The sequence below is a fragment of the Anser cygnoides genome, chromosome 4 (assembly GCF_040182565.1).
Source record: "Anser cygnoides isolate HZ-2024a breed goose chromosome 4, Taihu_goose_T2T_genome, whole genome shotgun sequence".
NCBI classification, from domain to species: Eukaryota; Metazoa; Chordata; class Aves; order Anseriformes; family Anatidae; genus Anser; species Anser cygnoides.
In genome coordinates this window covers 18,944,558-18,961,155 of record NC_089876.1, presented here as the reverse complement: position 1 = coordinate 18,961,155, position 16,598 = coordinate 18,944,558, and the positions used below count along the sequence as shown (strand labels likewise).

The following is a 16,598-nucleotide window of genomic DNA, read 5'->3' as shown; positions in this document are numbered from 1 at the left end:
GGTCAGAGTGAGTCGTTGAACTGGGAGCTGCCACAGGAGGTGAGGATGTTTGCCTTAAGACACGGTATAACTGGCATATTAGAGATAACAGCTGATTGTCACTACCTACTGCGTGCTTGGAGTGTTGGTAGAAACAGTCTCTGGAGTTACAGGAAGAGCTCTATTAATGGTTACAGTCTGTTTTTTCTGACTTTGTAGTGTTTCCTACCACACCAAGTCCTTTGGAGCACAGACTTGCATATGGGCAGGTTAGGTAGCTTGTTGTAAGTTGGCAGAAGGATACTGTGGTACCCAGGTCTTGATATGTTTGAGTTCAGTAGTGTAGCTGTGTGCTGTTCTCCTGCTTGTTTTGCTCTTGAAAGAGGAACAGCCAGATTTCTTCGGCTGCTGATGCCTATAAAATTTTGACTCGCAGAACTGCTTCTCTAACCACTGCTGGGAAATGAGTTCAGTGGGGTGGTTGATGGAGCAGCTGCTCCCTGCGCCTTGCCCAGCTGAGAAGATTATTCTGGTGTCAGTTGATTTGTCTTTCCTGCCTACCTAAAGTTCTTCCCCTGTCCTCGCTTGGATCATCTTCTGGTGAATTTGCCAAGCCGTATATGTGGGATCCATTAGTGAACCAGACTTCCTTGTGCACACTTAATTCGTTGTGCTCTCATGAGAACAGTTCTGTGCTACCCAAAGCTTATGATTAGTCTGGTTCGTGAAGGCTGATTCAGCAGACACATCTCCTATTGCAGTCTCAAGTGCAGCAAGCATTATGCATATCTGCTGTATCAAATTCCATGGAGCTTGTGGGTGGTTTAGAAATAATGTAAGCTAAGCAGTTTTTGAGCACAGCTTGTTTCTGTAGATGAAGGAACTATAGCTTTTACAAAGCACAGCTTTTTAATTTTTTTGTCCCGTATGTTAAAGAGGGGCTTAGAAGCAGGAATCGTAGAATCACAGAATGGTTTGGGCTGACACAAAGAAGTTTGTTTTGTATTTTGGGTGAAGTGGGAGAACCCAGTTCGTGGTGTTTATGAATTTTTGGAAAACATGTGAGTAGAAGATAATGAAGTTTGAAAGCACTGCCCTGGCAGAGACAGAAATGTACAAGTTCTGCTGATTTCACGTGCCTGGATTTACATGTGTAGTGATTCCTCTCTATATCATGAAGGATTCCCGCTCCTTCTCTGGGAGCAGGAACAACACCTGTGAACTAGTCCTTCACGTGGAACCTAGGAACAAGCAGCGTCCACGGCAGGAAGGGCACAACTGGCAGTGGTATGTGTCAGGGACTTGCTCTACAGCCTCCCTGTGATCTCAATGCAGTATGCAGTAGAGGTGAATACTGCATAGGTAGTGTAATCTTTCCTGATCTTAACAGTCCATTGGCACTGGAGCTGCTGGGTGCAAGGTGTCCTTCTGCAGGAGCAGCTGAAGGAACGGCATTGCCTGGGTAGTGCTCCTGAAGGTGGAGGCACGCTGCCAGTACAGTTCTGTGCTGGTTTGTGCAGATTTCGCTGTTGTTGTGGTTTTAAATGCACTAGTTTGCACAGACCGCTTTTGACCCCTCAACGAATCTGTGCTTAAGAACTCTTAAGGACTCACGTTACCTGTGCATCCATCTGCAGACGCATCAATCTTTGTGCTGAAAATCAGAATCTAGAGATAGTCGAGAGGAGAACTGCAAGCTGGTTTATTTTATAATCCAGTTGGTTGGTAATGCTTCTCTGTAACCAGCTGATGTTTCTTCTTTGAGAAGCAAAGTGTTTGGGTGTTTGAATTTTGCTTGTGCTGATCCTGACGTTACCTCTGCCCCTGTTTCCTGACTGTGCTCCTTTGCTGCTATTAGAAAAATCACTGTGTTGATTCTAGTACACGCCATTTTTTTGTGAATCTGACATCTCTTTTTTTTCCCCAGGTACGGCTGAGAAGAGGCTGTTCTTTTAGCACATGGGATACAAGTGCAGAGGAGTGCCCCTTATGGCAGTAATGTAAATGTGTCAGTGGGCAGTTCTTGGCAGGAGCAGGGCAGTAACTCTCAGGCAGAAGAACAGGCAATAAAGCCCATCTTAAAGAGGAAGAACAGCACGGCCTCCTAGGCTTAGAAAAGCAAAATTTGCCTGTATATAAGGGATTAGAATTGTAATTTGTCAGTATGAAATGTCACATAACAGGCATGGCATGTGTCATGTAGGAGCATAACTGTGCACTCTAACGATGTGCCCTAATCCTGAAGTCAGATGTCTCTCTGAATGTCTAAGAAGAATATGGTGGCAGAAGTGATTATCTCAGTATAGGTAATCGAGGCACCTCTGTAGCGTTATGAGCAGTATTATTTGATGCAGAAGATGACTGACCCAGCAGAGCAGTAGCTGGCAGAACAGTCCAGGAAATGCTGAAGCTTATGTCTGTTTTGAAGGAGAGACAAATATGTGGTAGTCAAAACAGCTCAATCTATTCCTAGGCATTAGAGGTGGAAAAGAAAAGTAGTTTTTTTATAAGCTAGACAAACAAGTGTTTGGCAGTAGCATTATATCTGCATACACATCAAGTCTTTGTAGCGGCGTTAGCAGTACGCTATCCTGCATGCTTTTCAATACGTTCTGTCTTTTGTTTGCTTTCTGTTTTGTTGAGAAAAGAGCTGTCCAATTAAGTTTCTTAAGGATCTTCTGCTTTGCACAGTAAGTTCTTTCTAAGCTAAACAAAACGCCTCGGCAGTGCCTCACTGCTGTGCTGGGAGGCGACGGCCATTTCTGTGTACTGATCAGTCAAAGCTCGGTGATGTGAAGCAGTCTAGCCCAAACACCTCAGTTATCCAAATGTCAGAGCTAGTCACTGAGGTTTGATGTGAAAACTCAAGTCTTCAAGTGTTGGTGCACTGGTCATACTCTCAGCACATAAATCTTTTCTTGCATTGGCAGATAAATGAACTTGGTGACCTGCTACGTCTTTTCCGTCTCTCTCTCACATGATTGTCTGTGTTGAAGCCCTAGAGCATCACTGTTGTTGCCTCCTTCCGAGCCAGCTGGCCTCAGGGAAAGAATCTGTCTGTCAGTGACTGGGGGAGCTGGCCAACTGGCTGTGAGTTGTGTGCTGGCTCAGGGGACCCCTCCTTCCTACTTTTATAGCCTGCAGAAATGGGCCTCTCTATTATCTGAACCCGTGATTGTTTGGAGATTGCTGGGCTCTGCCACGACCCGGGGATAATAGCCTTGTGCTTTATAGTGTCCTGCTGCCCTTTAAATTTGAAGTGTAGTGAGAGCAAAGTGTGGCAGCTCTTGAAATAGCACGGAAATAGAGCCAGCCTGGGGCCTCTGTGGAGATCTAAAGCAAGTGGGGTGCAGCCAGCACAGCTACCGTGCTGCCAGGCTGGGGCATCCCTTTGCAGCCTCTGCCTCCAAGTTTCGCTGTAACCTAAATCCAGCCTGTCCTGCTGCAGCAAAAGGGGAAAGATAACTCTGGAATTACGGCTGGCTTTCCGTCTGTGAGATGGGTCCCGTGCGTAGCACGAGGCTTTCAGGTGGAGGGAGCATGTGTCTCCCTGTGTCATCAGGGCAGTGAGATTAGGACAGCGTGTAACTCGTGAGATGGGAGTGTGAACTACCCCGGCCTGAACCTTCCTCCTTCGCTTCTCTAGGCCCAGCACAACAGTAGTGCCTAGAAGATTGCTACAGTGGAGGAAGAGGCCTTTGAATCCAGAAGGTCATCTTTTCTTTTTCATGTATGTGCAGGCTTCCAGGTGTTGGAGAGAAAAGGGTAAATTCGTGAAGAGATGAACCTCCCTTACAAGGATAAAAAAAAAAAAAGAGAATTAAGTTAGTTAAACAAGAGGACAGCAGGAGTAGGATAACAGACGTGAAAAATACATGAAAACAGTAAAGTGAGAAGCAGTATCTGGAGAAGAGAAATGGCCATATGCTCAAAAATGTCTGAGTTTTGGGACCCCCCAGCCTTACTGTATTCCTCATGAGAGTTAAGCTTCTGAGAACAGAAGCCACTATTGGAAAAGCTTTTTAGATTCCTGAATCACTTCTGATGGTTTCCAAATTTTTATCCAGAGTCTGACACACTAGGAAAAGCTTCTCTGTCACTTAAACTACTCCATTCATGGAAATGCAGGAAGCTATTCTGAAGGTTTCTTGCACGTTACCCATGCAGGAAGCTGCGGAAGGTGAGATGAAGGTGCACTAACAGAATAGAGCCGGGTGGGATGTGGCGTCCATTGCTACTTGCAGTTCACAGAAGGAATAGTGTGAGTTTTTGGAGTATTTGATCACAAAAATGTAACAGACAAGCAGCTGTGCTGAGTCATACTGAAGGCTTATATGGCCTTGTATGCTGCTACCAGCTGTGGCCTTTGTCACATGGCCTGTGAGCCAGGTTCCTACATGTAGATACTGCCCCAATTTGTTCCCTTGACATCCAGCAGATTTCAGCACAAATCAGTTTTTGAGAGCCGGTGGTGGTGGTGGTTTTCAGCTGAGTCTGTTCCTTTAGAGTCAGCTTTGATGCTTGAATTAGCTAGATTCTTTTTAGTATATAACTTACAATTTAAAAAAAAAAATTCCATCTTCCTTTGGTTAGTGCAGGATTTCTTCTCTCAGCGGGTGCTCTGAGAATTTACTTCCCTGGCTTGTGAGGAACAAAAGGCTGTCTTACATGCCACAATAATATCTAAACTTACGGTGATACAAAGCAGCTTTGCATGTTGAGTTCATACTCAAGGAAAACCCCAAAGTCAGTCTTCATCAGCGTACGTGTAGTCTAAGGCCGAGTCTTTGAATAGCTAACTCCTATGCACCACACTCTGCATTACCCTGATATCTGGTGATGAAATAGCGTTCTGTAAAGTGGCACCGATACTGTGCATCTTCTGGCAGAAGTTCTTAAAATCTGCACCGATTGTAGTTGCTCAGTAGAAAGGTAAGTATGCCCCTTAGGAGAGCTGGAAGGGAGAACAGCTTATCTGCCCACACCTGAAACTGGAAGGGACAATTCACTGGAACTTAATTTGCTGCATGCTGGAAAGACTAATGATGGTTCTGTGTTACATTGGCAAAGAGATGAGGTAGATGGCAAAAATGCTCTTACTGTAGTGCCTGGGTAGTAGAAATTTATGAGAAGCCTGTTCTGTTTTTGCAACCTGTGATGTCATTTCAAAATCTTGCTGTAAGATTTTTAAGGGAGAGAGCTGTAATACTGTAATCTAAAGGATAAAGACACCTGCACTAAATCTGACAGTAACTTAAGTTCTGTTCCTAACTGCTGGTAACATGCTATTGCTATAGAAGACTATTTTAATCTTATTTGCAGTGTTTTCACTGTAAATGGGTAGAGTGAGGAAAGGGAAGAAAAAACCCTAGGAAAAGCAGCTATTTCTTTTTATGCTGACATAATACTGACAGGGAAGAAAGAATAAAACGACTTCTGTCATATCTCTTCTTTACTTTTTCTTCCAGCAGCTCTTCCTGTTCAGTGGGACGTAGCTATGATGTTGATCAGAGGGTGAAGTAGATAGAACAGGTATGGTATTAACAGGTGGTTGGGTGCTATCTGAATTGGAGGAACTTGGAAGAAACTATCCATTTCTGTGAAACTTACTCCTTCAGTAAGGAACATAAGGAAGACCGCAAAGGCTTATTTTAAAGCTTGTGGTGGCCCAGGATAGTGTTTTAGCTGAAAACCTTCACCTGTATATTCTGATTTCCAGCTACCTGGGACTTCCTTAGACGCAGGTTTTTAAATTAAACAGTTCCACATGCTGTATGTGTCCCCATGCTCCCCATGTATTTGTCCAATTGATATTTTAAACCCATGAACACTTCGGGTGTAGACCTCCACTTCTGGAGTGGGTGTCCCAGCTTCACTACATGTTGTAGGAAAAAATAAAACTGCTTCTGAGTCTTCCACCCACTAATTTCATTTGATGACTTCTGTTTCTTTTGGGGTAAACACTGGAAAATCATTCTTTATTTACTTTCTTCACTTGTGATTTTATAGACATCTATGACATTTATCATAAACTGTCCAGCCAACTTGCCAGGCTGAGGATCCCTTACCTTTTCAGGCACTCCTTACATGGCAGCTGGTCCATGTTTTTCATCAAGCTTTCCAGTTCTGCTGTCTTTTCGAGGCAGCCCTACCTGTGCACAGTATCCAAGATGCAGATGAAACTCTGATTTAGGTTGTGGCATAAAGTTTTTCCATTTTTTTCTTATTTTTTTCTAAAGCTTCATTTCCATGCTTGACTGGTACTTAGCACTGAGCTTAGATTTCAGAAAGGTTTCTAGTATAATGTGGAAATTTCTGCCGTGAGCGGTGTCATCTATTTCAGATCCCATCCATGCACACGTCACGTAGAATTGTTTTAAGCGATTAGGCATTACTTAGTGTATTAAGAATGGGTTTCATTTGTCATTTAGTCATGATATTGTTAGTCATCTGTAACTCATGCCAGATTTTTTGTTTTTATTTACTTGAGTAACTTGGTGATAGCAACAAACCTAAAACATTCATGTCAAAATAAGGCTCACCTCACACTTCTCCTGGATCATTTGGTAACATGTTGGACATACAATGTCCGATATCCATAGCAACAGCTACGGATCTAGAGTTAGGACCCTGCAAGACTTCACTGCATCCTTTGTTTGGAAAAACTAACCTCTTATTTCTCTTCTACTTTTTTTTTATTAGGTCACTTCCAGTCTTCACCCAGGGCAGTGTCAATGAAGACCTTTTCTTGAATTCAAGTAGACTTTATCACAATGATCTCTCATGCCTGCATGCTCAGTGACTTTTTTTCAAAGAACTCGAATGTATCTGAGAGGCACAATTTCCTTCTACAAAAGCTGTGTTGATCTTTCTGTAAAAAGAGAGGTCGTTAGATTGTTGCCAGTAAGGGGCATTCAAAAGCTGCAAATTCAGTGGTGATTAAAAAATAAGATTTATCAAAACCCAGTTGTGAAACAGAATTTTTGTCTTTGGTTACAGGGCTGTGGCTTTATTAAACACACCAAATATTGGATGATTTCAGACGCTGACTGGAAAATGGTTTGTTTTGTGATTTAGCGGCAAACATGTTTTGTATGCAGACCTTATTTGAATGCCAAGTCTGAAATTCTAGCACCAAGCTGTTTTTCTAGTTGTTTATCCTTCCGGCAGAAGTAGTGGCCACATTAGTTTACACTTTCATAATTACCACGTGTGTGAGAGGATTTTTGCCATATATATGTATATACTTACTCCCCTCAATTTGTATCCACGAAGAGCTACGTGGGATTACCTGTAAAATCTGTGTCTGTTCAGCAGCTGTTCAATAAGGAGCGCTGTGTTTTTTCCATGTTGTCTTTAAGTTATTCTTGCTTTGGGGGAACTGCTGTGAGAAATAGTCATTATTGAATCCTTGGATTTTCTTTTTCAGAAGTCAGGAGGTACCTTGCTCCATTCTCTCTCAAATTCTGATGACATTTTACAGAAAAACAGGACTGAAAGATACAGATCAGATCATCTTAAAAATGATTTTTAGCTGCTTGGCCCTCTGTTGAACTACTGACGCTGAGGTCAAAGACCTCAATCGTCCTTTGATCTGTCTGTCCCCTGTGGACGGAACGACTCATGCTGGTATCAATGACTGGCATGCAGTGTAATTTTTTAACGGGAGACTACTGTGAAAAACAATCCTATGGAAATGCATTCCATGGTAGCAGAGTAGCAATCAACAGTCCTGTCTCTCCCCACTGGGAGATGACTAATATTCAGGTTATTGCCAAACTGTTAATACAAAATAAAAAGCAAGCCCATTCCAAGACACCCGTAGAAGTCTTGGATGAGTTGTTCATTAAATTAAACTTTTATATCTATCTATCTATATATATATATATATGTAGGAAGCAGTTTTAATTATTTCTGTCCCTGGAATCCTAAGCAATGCCATCAGGTTACTGTAACATTTGGAGTGGAGATGTACTCAGCATTTCTGGCGTTCCTGTGTATTGGCACGTGGCTGTCCATGCTGTGCATCAAGGCTGTGCTGGAGGATAGGTGGCTGACTGGGTGGGTTGAGGAGTCATTATGCAAGCTAACTTGCTTCTGTGTCAGTTTGTCAATAGAGGCGTTACAAAAATCAGTAGTAAGCTGTTTGGGAACTGGGGCTTTGCCAGACTAGAGGAATTAGCAGCTTCTTGAATACTGGCAATAGGAATTGGGTCATCTGAGGAAGTCGGCCATGTGCTCAACAGTAGATGGTAGCTGTAGTTGATTTAATCAGAGGGTTTAAGATGATCGTGGGGAAAAGGAAGAGGGAGGAAGGCTGTTGTAGTGAATGTGCTTTTTGCAGATATACAGAAAGCATTAATATGTCTTTTAGGGAACAAATTGGCTGCCAACTCTGTCTTAAGCATAAGAATGTTGTTTGCTACCTGAATTGTTCTCCTTTTTAGCTTCCTTATTTTAGGCAACACATCTGATGAATTCTCTCTTACTTCGGATACATCTGAAGTTCCCCACTGGCCTGCTCAGGTTTTGAAGAGGTGTAAAGTCTTGTTTGGTGAAATTGCTTCTGGTTTATGAAGGGAATAGTGTTGGATTCCAAATCATACTGAAACTTGGTATCTTGTTGCGAAAAATTAAATAGGAAAGTATCTGATTGTTCCCTAGGGACTCATGAGAATAATCCAGAACAAAGAAAAAAAATATGATTATTTCTTGTAATAGTAGAAGAACAAAATGGTAAGGTACATGTGAGTTGTAGCTTGACTCGCCGATGCTTTATGTTGGAGTGAAGGTGAAACAGAAGGCAAAGTTTTATGTATGCAGGAATTTTGGACAGGCTGTTGGGCACAGTATTGAAAGCCTTTTAACTTGCTTTGTTGCCAGAGAAGAGGGTTGTGTGGTCCAGTAGCTGGATTTTGCTTGCATTTTTCCCCACTGACCTATTCTGCTTTTTCTCTGTTGTAATTTTCTCACTTTCAAACTATTATTTATGCTCATCCTTGTGAATTGATTTGTGATAATTGGTGGAAAAAAATGGAAAACCCAAGCATTCCTGTATTTTGAAGAGGGACTGATAGATGTAAAAAGCCCCAGAAACAGACAAGAGAAACATTAGAGAAGTTTTAGTGCAAAAGTAGATTGTATATTTGTACATGTTCTTCGTAGAATGTGCCATTCTCTTTGATTATGTTTGAATAGGTAATTCAGTAATTCCTGTAAAAAGATATTTCTGAAGCTCATACTGAAGCTTCTAACTGTTCATGACCTGTAATCGTAGCTGCTGAGAAGGGGTCTTTCCTCATAAATTCACGGGCATGCAGAAACCAGGCTTCTTTCCTTCCAGAAGAAAGGATGAACTTTACACAGCTTCACTTTATTTCTTCCTTTCAAGAATATATTTGGCCAGGTTTTAAAAGGACTCAGCTTCCATTTGAGCACCTAAATTAAATGGTTGGATTTGCAAAAGTGTTCAGCATCCAGCCGATACTTTAATTTCCACATATGTACCCAAATGGGAGAGGAGCTGTTTTGCCCATGTGGCCAGTTATTTGTCAAGCTGGTTGTGATCAAGACTCTGAGTGCTCTGGGAGCACTCTGTTAAAGTACTCACAGAGCAGGCAACCTTTTGGGGCCACTTATAAAGCCATACAGGTGGGCTAATGGGAACGAAATTCTGAAGTTGTGCAACCACACCTTGTAAATCAAAGTGGAAGAGGGCTCATTGCAGGTTGTTCTCTTTACCTGCTCAGAGAATTCAGCAAAAAGTGATGGGAAATTCAGGTAGTTGCCCACACAAGCGAGAAAAGAAAACAGTGAGCATTCACAGAGCAGAAGTCAGTGAGGTGTGCAGAATTGCCAGGCTGTGTTAGGTAAGCAGGGAGCGTAGCTGGGAGGAGTATCCTTTGGGAGCAGTGCAGAGCTGAACAGCATACATCTAAGGCCTTTGTCCTGTTCTTCTGGGCACCTTGCGAGGAAAACAACCTGGGGAATCACAGGTTTCTGTGGCATTCAGCAACTGGAGGCTCTAAATACGGATTAAGACTGTGTAGCTTAAACAAGGGAAGTTATTGGTGGCCAGATCACTCAGTAGCTATTGCATGACGTTATGGCTGGTAGTATTCCTTGTTCTGAGTCTTCATTTAAAAAAAAATCCTGACCAGTCATTTTTACTTGTCACTTTGAGACGTTATCTGTCTGAAGAACCATATGAACATCGTTTGATTCTTACTTCATGCTCAAACTAGGTTTTTCCCGCTCTCCTCAGCACGTACAGAAGCTTTAGAGGGGGGCTGCACTTCTTGTTGGAGTCTCGCAGTGAGGAGACAGTGGTTGATTGCAGGACTGGATATTGGACTGCTACTGGTACACTTGCATGCTGTTAGTGGCACGCGGAGGTAATGCTGCCTGGCACCTGATGACAAGAGCATCTGTTGTCTGAGAGAGGAGAAGAGTGGCGTGACAGGCTACAACTTCAGTAACCTGGAGCTTTCTTCCTTGTTGCCTTAATGCTTGGCCTCTGTTCCACAACACAGTGTTTTAGGTTTCAAAGTGAAAAGAGAGCTTTTCACAAACGCTGCATTGGTTTGGCAGCCTCAGAAATACATTGGCTGTTCTAAAGCACAAAGGTGTTGAAGAAATCCTTCACTGAAGATGCAAAACGATGATAATGAGGACCCTTACATCTTGGTATTGCAGCTGTAAACAAAAATGTCAGATGTATGTTGCTGACAGCAAACTTCTTCCTTAGCACTGAAGATGTTGTTCAGACAAGATGCCTGGAGATGGAGAGCCCCTAACTCCAGTTGGTGGGGAGTGTCCTCAGGCACTCTGCGTCTTCTGTCGTCATCTTGCTCAGGACTAAGAGATGCTGGCTGCATGGTTAACACTTGCCCCTATTTATTTAAAGATCTTTTGATGTTTTTAAGGATTTCTCTCTTTCATGGCCTATCTGCTGTCTCTTAATTTGTACCACAGGATATAAAGGTGTTATAGGTCTGACTAATATGGGATCTTACAGAAGCTTTTTGTATTGGTCTGACTGTGCAAAAATCCATCGAAGTCTCCCTTCTCTTCCTTTCCCCCCATCTTTACACTGTTACTGAGGCACAGCTGTATTGCAAGCTCTAAAACTTTCCTTAAAGGGAAATCTTTAGTTTTTATGAAACTTGCAGCAGGGTGCCTAAGAAGGCCAGCTATCACAATAGATAATTATTTTGCATATTTACCTAAAGATAAAGAAGAGAGCTGAGCCTTTGGTCTTTCTTTGCAAACCATCATGTGGAGTTGGAGAGTTTATGGGGAAGATCTAGAAATGTGTGCTGAGCTCTCTGCAGAGGGATGAATCTTCATAAGTTACAGGTTGGGTGGTGATATGGGAGGGAAGGGGGTTGTGAAGTTCATTCTCCTGATGCCGAATTGACAAAACTGGGCTTTGCTGCTTAAATCAACCCCATGAACCTGTGATCTGAACAATTCATAAGAATTTACATTGACCTTGCCTTAATTCCAAGTTTCTGCTGCTCAGCTTCAGTAGTTATTTTAAAATGGTAGTTGAGCTCCTCCCAAATATTGGTGCATGCATGCTTATGATTTCTGCAGTGTTGGTGTGGACAGACCGGAGCAGTGCCATGAGCCAAAGATGTCTGCATGGCATTGAAATGCTTGCTGCTGTGTCTGAGCTGGGGCAGGCTTGTGGAGGCACCTCAGCTGCATCAGCAGCTGCACCAGGTGGATTTACAGAGCTTTATGATCAGATTTAGCCTGGTTGTTTCTGCACAGGGTGGCACTATGTTGTAGACATAGCACTCGTTCTGGCAGAGATAGGAATTGAATCTGAATCTCTTAGGTTGCAGAGCAGCGTCCAAATTAGTCTAATTTTTCTATTTATTGTTTCTTCAGCTCTTTTGGCTCCTGTGATAGCAACCAGGAGATTCAGCCGTGATCGGAGTTCATCCCTTTACAGGCACTTCAGTGTTGATCTGTTATTCTTTACAGTCGGGGGAAAGACTCCCATTCTCACACTTCCAGTAGAAATGGATCCGGTCCTTACCAAGCTGGAGCAGCTGCAGCCTTTCCGAGAGGATGCAGCTATGGCTAGTGGCAGAGCTGGGGTGAGCACAGCGGGATTCTGCAGAGCGGCTGAACAGAGAAACGCACTAAAGGGTGCCTACAGTGCGAGGGGCTAGTGTCTCTGTTGAGGGTATAGGAGGTGAGTGTGCCAACATCTGTACAACGTGTGTTGACTTAAAATTGTTTTGGTTTACTGGGCTTGATGTGTTCTTTTCCAGTGCAGCGCTACAAGTCAAGGTATGTGGTTTTTCTGATCACTAGGAAGTTGCATTGTGGAATAACGTTGGAGAGGGAGAAAGCAGGCGTGCACGCTGGCTTTGTAACAAGGTCAACGTTTATGTTAAGATTGCATTGCTCACTTCCTGGCTGTGGAACTACTGTGAGCATCATACCATACTTAAGCTATAATATATAGTTTTAGGGTCACCACTGGTCGTTATCTGATGGTTAATGCCTGAGGAAACTCTGTATTACTGCTACTATGGATTGTTTTTTTTTTTTTTACTGCTCTTGGTTTCCCATTTTACTGAATAGCTGCTGACAGTGTCCTCTCAAAGCTGGCTTACAGTGTGACACAGTGTTTGAGACAGGACAATTTTATGGTGTTGTTGTATGTGTTTTAGAAGAATACATCAGTATCCACTGCACTGTTTAATTGTACATTGCTGAAAAATTCAAGCATAATAGGGCGTTTTGCATTACATTGCATCTTAAACTAGTGTTGCATGTTTTGGAAGCATCTTAAGATAGAAAAGGGACAGAATAATTTACACTTTTAAAAATCAATTTTATTTATGAGACTCAGTGATAGTCATATGGAAAGTACATAGTATAAACAGCTCTGTATGAAAATAAGGCTTTATAAAGCTGATTTTTGTTTTTTGTGCTTAGACAATTTTTTTTCCGCTGAAGTATTGTAGATTCAGTTTATCAGATTTTCAGAATCTGTTTCTAGAAGTTACTCATCTCTGTTCTACAGTGTTAAAACTGCAAGCAGTATCATGTGTTAAAATTTGGCTGTTCACTATATATTCTAATTTTCTATGGCAATGTGAAAGGATTACTCACAAAATAAGAGATAAGGGAAAAATGGAAGAACATAATGATTTGCTTCCAGATGTGAATTCTTCCCCTGAAGGTATAGGCATGAAATGACAGATACTCAGCTCAATAGTGGATAAAAAGGTCTTAATATTAAAAACAAAATGTGACAGGAAATATACCTTGCAAGCATAGCCTCTTGGATACTCATCCTCAGTTTCATTTGCCACCCTGAATTAATATTTTAACTTCATAAGATCTGGAAGGGAGTTGTTTAGTGATTTTCATTGTACTGCAGTGCTGCTGTATAAAAAGCTGTATTAACATTTATAACAGGCAATTTTATCAAGAACTAATACATAATATAAATCTGCATTAATTATTGCCCTTGTTAAAAATGTGATGACAAAATGTTGTAAATCTTTGTTTATACATCTATTAAACAACTGGTAACTACAGCCGGGTTGTTTTCTGTGTGGGAAATAAAAAATCACAGTCCAAACACACGCACTCAGTTTCATTATTAAGTAAGGGAGAATGAGAGATTTAGATGAACTGCAGCATATGAAATGCTTTGCTCCCGGTACAAAAGGAGAGCAATTTCACGATGTTTATCGGTGTTGTGGTCCAGCCATTGCATAATAGCCACAGCTAGCCATAGTACACATAATTATGATATATCTCTCGTAATCTCTATTATCATAATACGTTTTTCTTCCACAAGAGAAACTAGATGTGTAGTGCTGTGTAGCTGACGATTTTGCTATCTTAAAGAGATGCTGAGTATTTGAGTGATGGTTGAATTACCTATTTTATACTTAAGTACTTAATCCCAAGAAGGTTTAAATCAACGTGTTAATTGGTAAGTGATACTGTAATTATATGTATAATCATGGAAATTTTGAATCCAGATTATTTACTTGCTCTCAGGAAATTAATCTACAGAGGTCATATATTAGATTGGTTGTTTATTAAGTGGAACCCCTGTAGTTACAAAGTACTGATTGGCTATAAGCTGGATGAAGCATTCTTATGGCTGTATCCAGCAGGTGTCAACAGTTCAAATCTTTGAGTGCGTATTGATCCAGATTCAAACAGTTCATTAATCTAAGCACACATTATATAGATTTTTCAATGTAATTTTGAAAGAGTTGAAAAATTGTATTGAATGATGAGAGATGATACTCAAATTATGTTTTTATGGCATATCTCCCTTGGGTTTGAGAAATACTCAGATGGGCTTGGGTGCTAAAACGGGCACTGTGTTTTGATTTGTATTTTCAGATGTACTTTTCTGGCTTCAGAGGAGGTTCAGTGGGTGAAGTACTCTTTGCTTGCTGGCAGACCAAACCATCTGTTTTTCTAGCATCGGGTTTGTCACATGGCCCCTGCTTGCTTTTCGTTTGCTTATGTGGAAAGAGTGTTGGTACCACTTAGGAATCCCAGAGATATCCAGACATGCCTTGTTTTATGTCTTCTCCCTGGTCTTCATCCTGAAATCCTTTGGAGTCCTCTGGCAAGGCAGTTCAGCACAGGCTTGAGTGGGATGGCTCTAATGAAATCATCTGAGCAGCTTGAACCTTTATCGCTAAGCATGTGCTTAGATGCTTTGTTTCATAGGCAAAAACACCACGGAGACCCTGTTAGGGAAAGTAGTCTGAGGTAATTGCCTGGATCTTCCCCTCTGGCGTACCTGAGAACAGAAATCAGCTGGTCATTCAGGTAACTCTCAAACACATTACTCTCACGTACAAATTCAGTGAGACAAAGACTGCTTCTCTTCCGTGATGAATTCTGTCAGAGCTCTATCAGCTGGTGCATCTTGGGCTAAAAAGCAGTCCAACTAAAGCAGTTAGGCTTTTAGTTCGGCGGTTGTAAGATTTTACTACTTTTCTCTTCTCTGCTAATTGCTAGTATATTAGCTGAAGTAGACGACAAAGAAAAGAAAGAAAAAGATGTTTCTGCTGCTATTAAGGAGACAAAAAAGAGGGGAAGATTGTTCAATTTTAAAGGAAAAATGCGATGTAGAGAAACAGCTCAAGGTTTTCAGGAGTTATATTTTTCCCTTACAATAATGATCAAGCTAAAGATACACTTCAGTTCTGCTGACCAATTTTGATTAGATTACTATAATACTTAGTATAATACTTAGTGCCATGCATTAGGACAGCAGTAATGCTTGCTTAATCAGTTACAAATTGTAAGGTTTTTTATTCTTTTCTTTTTCTGAACCCCTGCCATTTGCATTTTTTTTTGCGATATTTTAAAAGTTGATACCTCTTTGAGACATTTGCTAGAATATAAAATGAATTGCAAGGCTGCAAAGATAACCACTGTGCAATAGATCATTGTAGATCTGATGCAATAATGATACTGTACAAAATCTAACCCAGCCATCTTACCATGTATGCTTCTTTTATGCTGACAATATTATTTTCTAGTACTAACAACTAACTTTAGCATTTCTCAAGTTCTCTGTTTGATTTCATAAAATACAGCTTGTGTTGTGCAGCTTGCATACTAAAAAAAAGTATGCAAAATTGCAATAAAACTTTAATGGACAGAAGTTTTTAAGAAGAGTTGACATGCCTGTCAAGATAATGCAGATAGAATTTCATACATCTGCAGTAGGACACAAAATTAATTAGCAAAGAATCTGACACTGCTAGTCCTTTTTATTCAGTTGTATGATAGCTTCAGTGCTCTGTAAAAAAAAAAAAAAGCAGAATTAAAACTTCTCAGAATGGCAGGTTTTCATCTACAGATGTTAATGCATGTTAAAGTTCAATTAAAAAGAATGTGCATTGTATCAACTTTTTTTTAATAGAGTAATTATGGTACAGATTCTATTCAAAGGTATGTTATTTAATAGATTCCATTTTTATGCAAAAGATTTGTGGTTTTCAGCAAGTTATTGTCATCGTCTTGTAATTTTGGATAACCAGGCATACACAGTAGTGCAGTCGGCCATCTTCCGTCAATTCCAAGGGTGAAACTCAGTCACCAAGACTGGTGACATTTCCAACGTGAAGTACAGGTTGAGCACTTCATACAAATGTAAAATACCAAGGGCCCTTTGTAACCTTTATGTTTTTAAAGGTATTTTATCCAGATCCCCACTCTGTTTTTGGAACATGGGTTCTCACAAAGCAGTTTTCAGATGCAGGCTGGCTTTACGGTGCCACTTATGACTTCTGCGGATGCTTGAGTGGGTAATGGCTTCTTTCTTTCCTTCCTTCTCAGAAGTGAACCATTCGGGATGTCACAAAGGGGTTACCGGGGGGCCAGGCCTTTATGTGGTGCCCACGTTTGCGGTGGGTGCAGCTGCTGTGCGGAGCACCAGGTGTCACTGTTCCTCCATGGTGAAGTGCCTGCCTGTGCATTTTTTGGGCTGGGAGTGCAAAGTAGCTGGAGGTGGCAAAGGTTTGCAAATTTCGTTTGTGTTGTGCTACTTTGGATCATGTAGTCGTGACCTTTGAGACAAACAGCAGCTGGATTACTAAGCATTT

General features: G+C 41.4%; 1 protein-coding gene and 1 long non-coding RNA gene across 5 annotated transcripts in view; both read left to right on the top strand.

Annotated features, from left to right (window-relative positions):
* The window catches only part of PPARGC1A (PPARG coactivator 1 alpha), a 360,670-nt gene that overhangs the window by 26,915 nt on the left and 317,157 nt on the right, over positions 1–16,598 (top strand). The window lies entirely within an intron of this gene.
* The window catches only part of LOC106035766 (uncharacterized), an 84,087-nt gene that overhangs the window by 25,733 nt on the left and 41,756 nt on the right, over positions 1–16,598 (top strand). For 3 of the 4 annotated variants that reach the window (XR_007157778.2, XR_001206965.3, XR_010830982.1), the window contains 2 exons: positions 5,448–5,511; positions 6,682–16,512. This is a non-coding gene — a long non-coding RNA (uncharacterized lncRNA). The remainder of the gene's footprint in view (positions 1–5,447; positions 5,512–6,681; positions 16,513–16,598) is intronic. The other variant, XR_010830983.1, reaches the window with a different exon arrangement.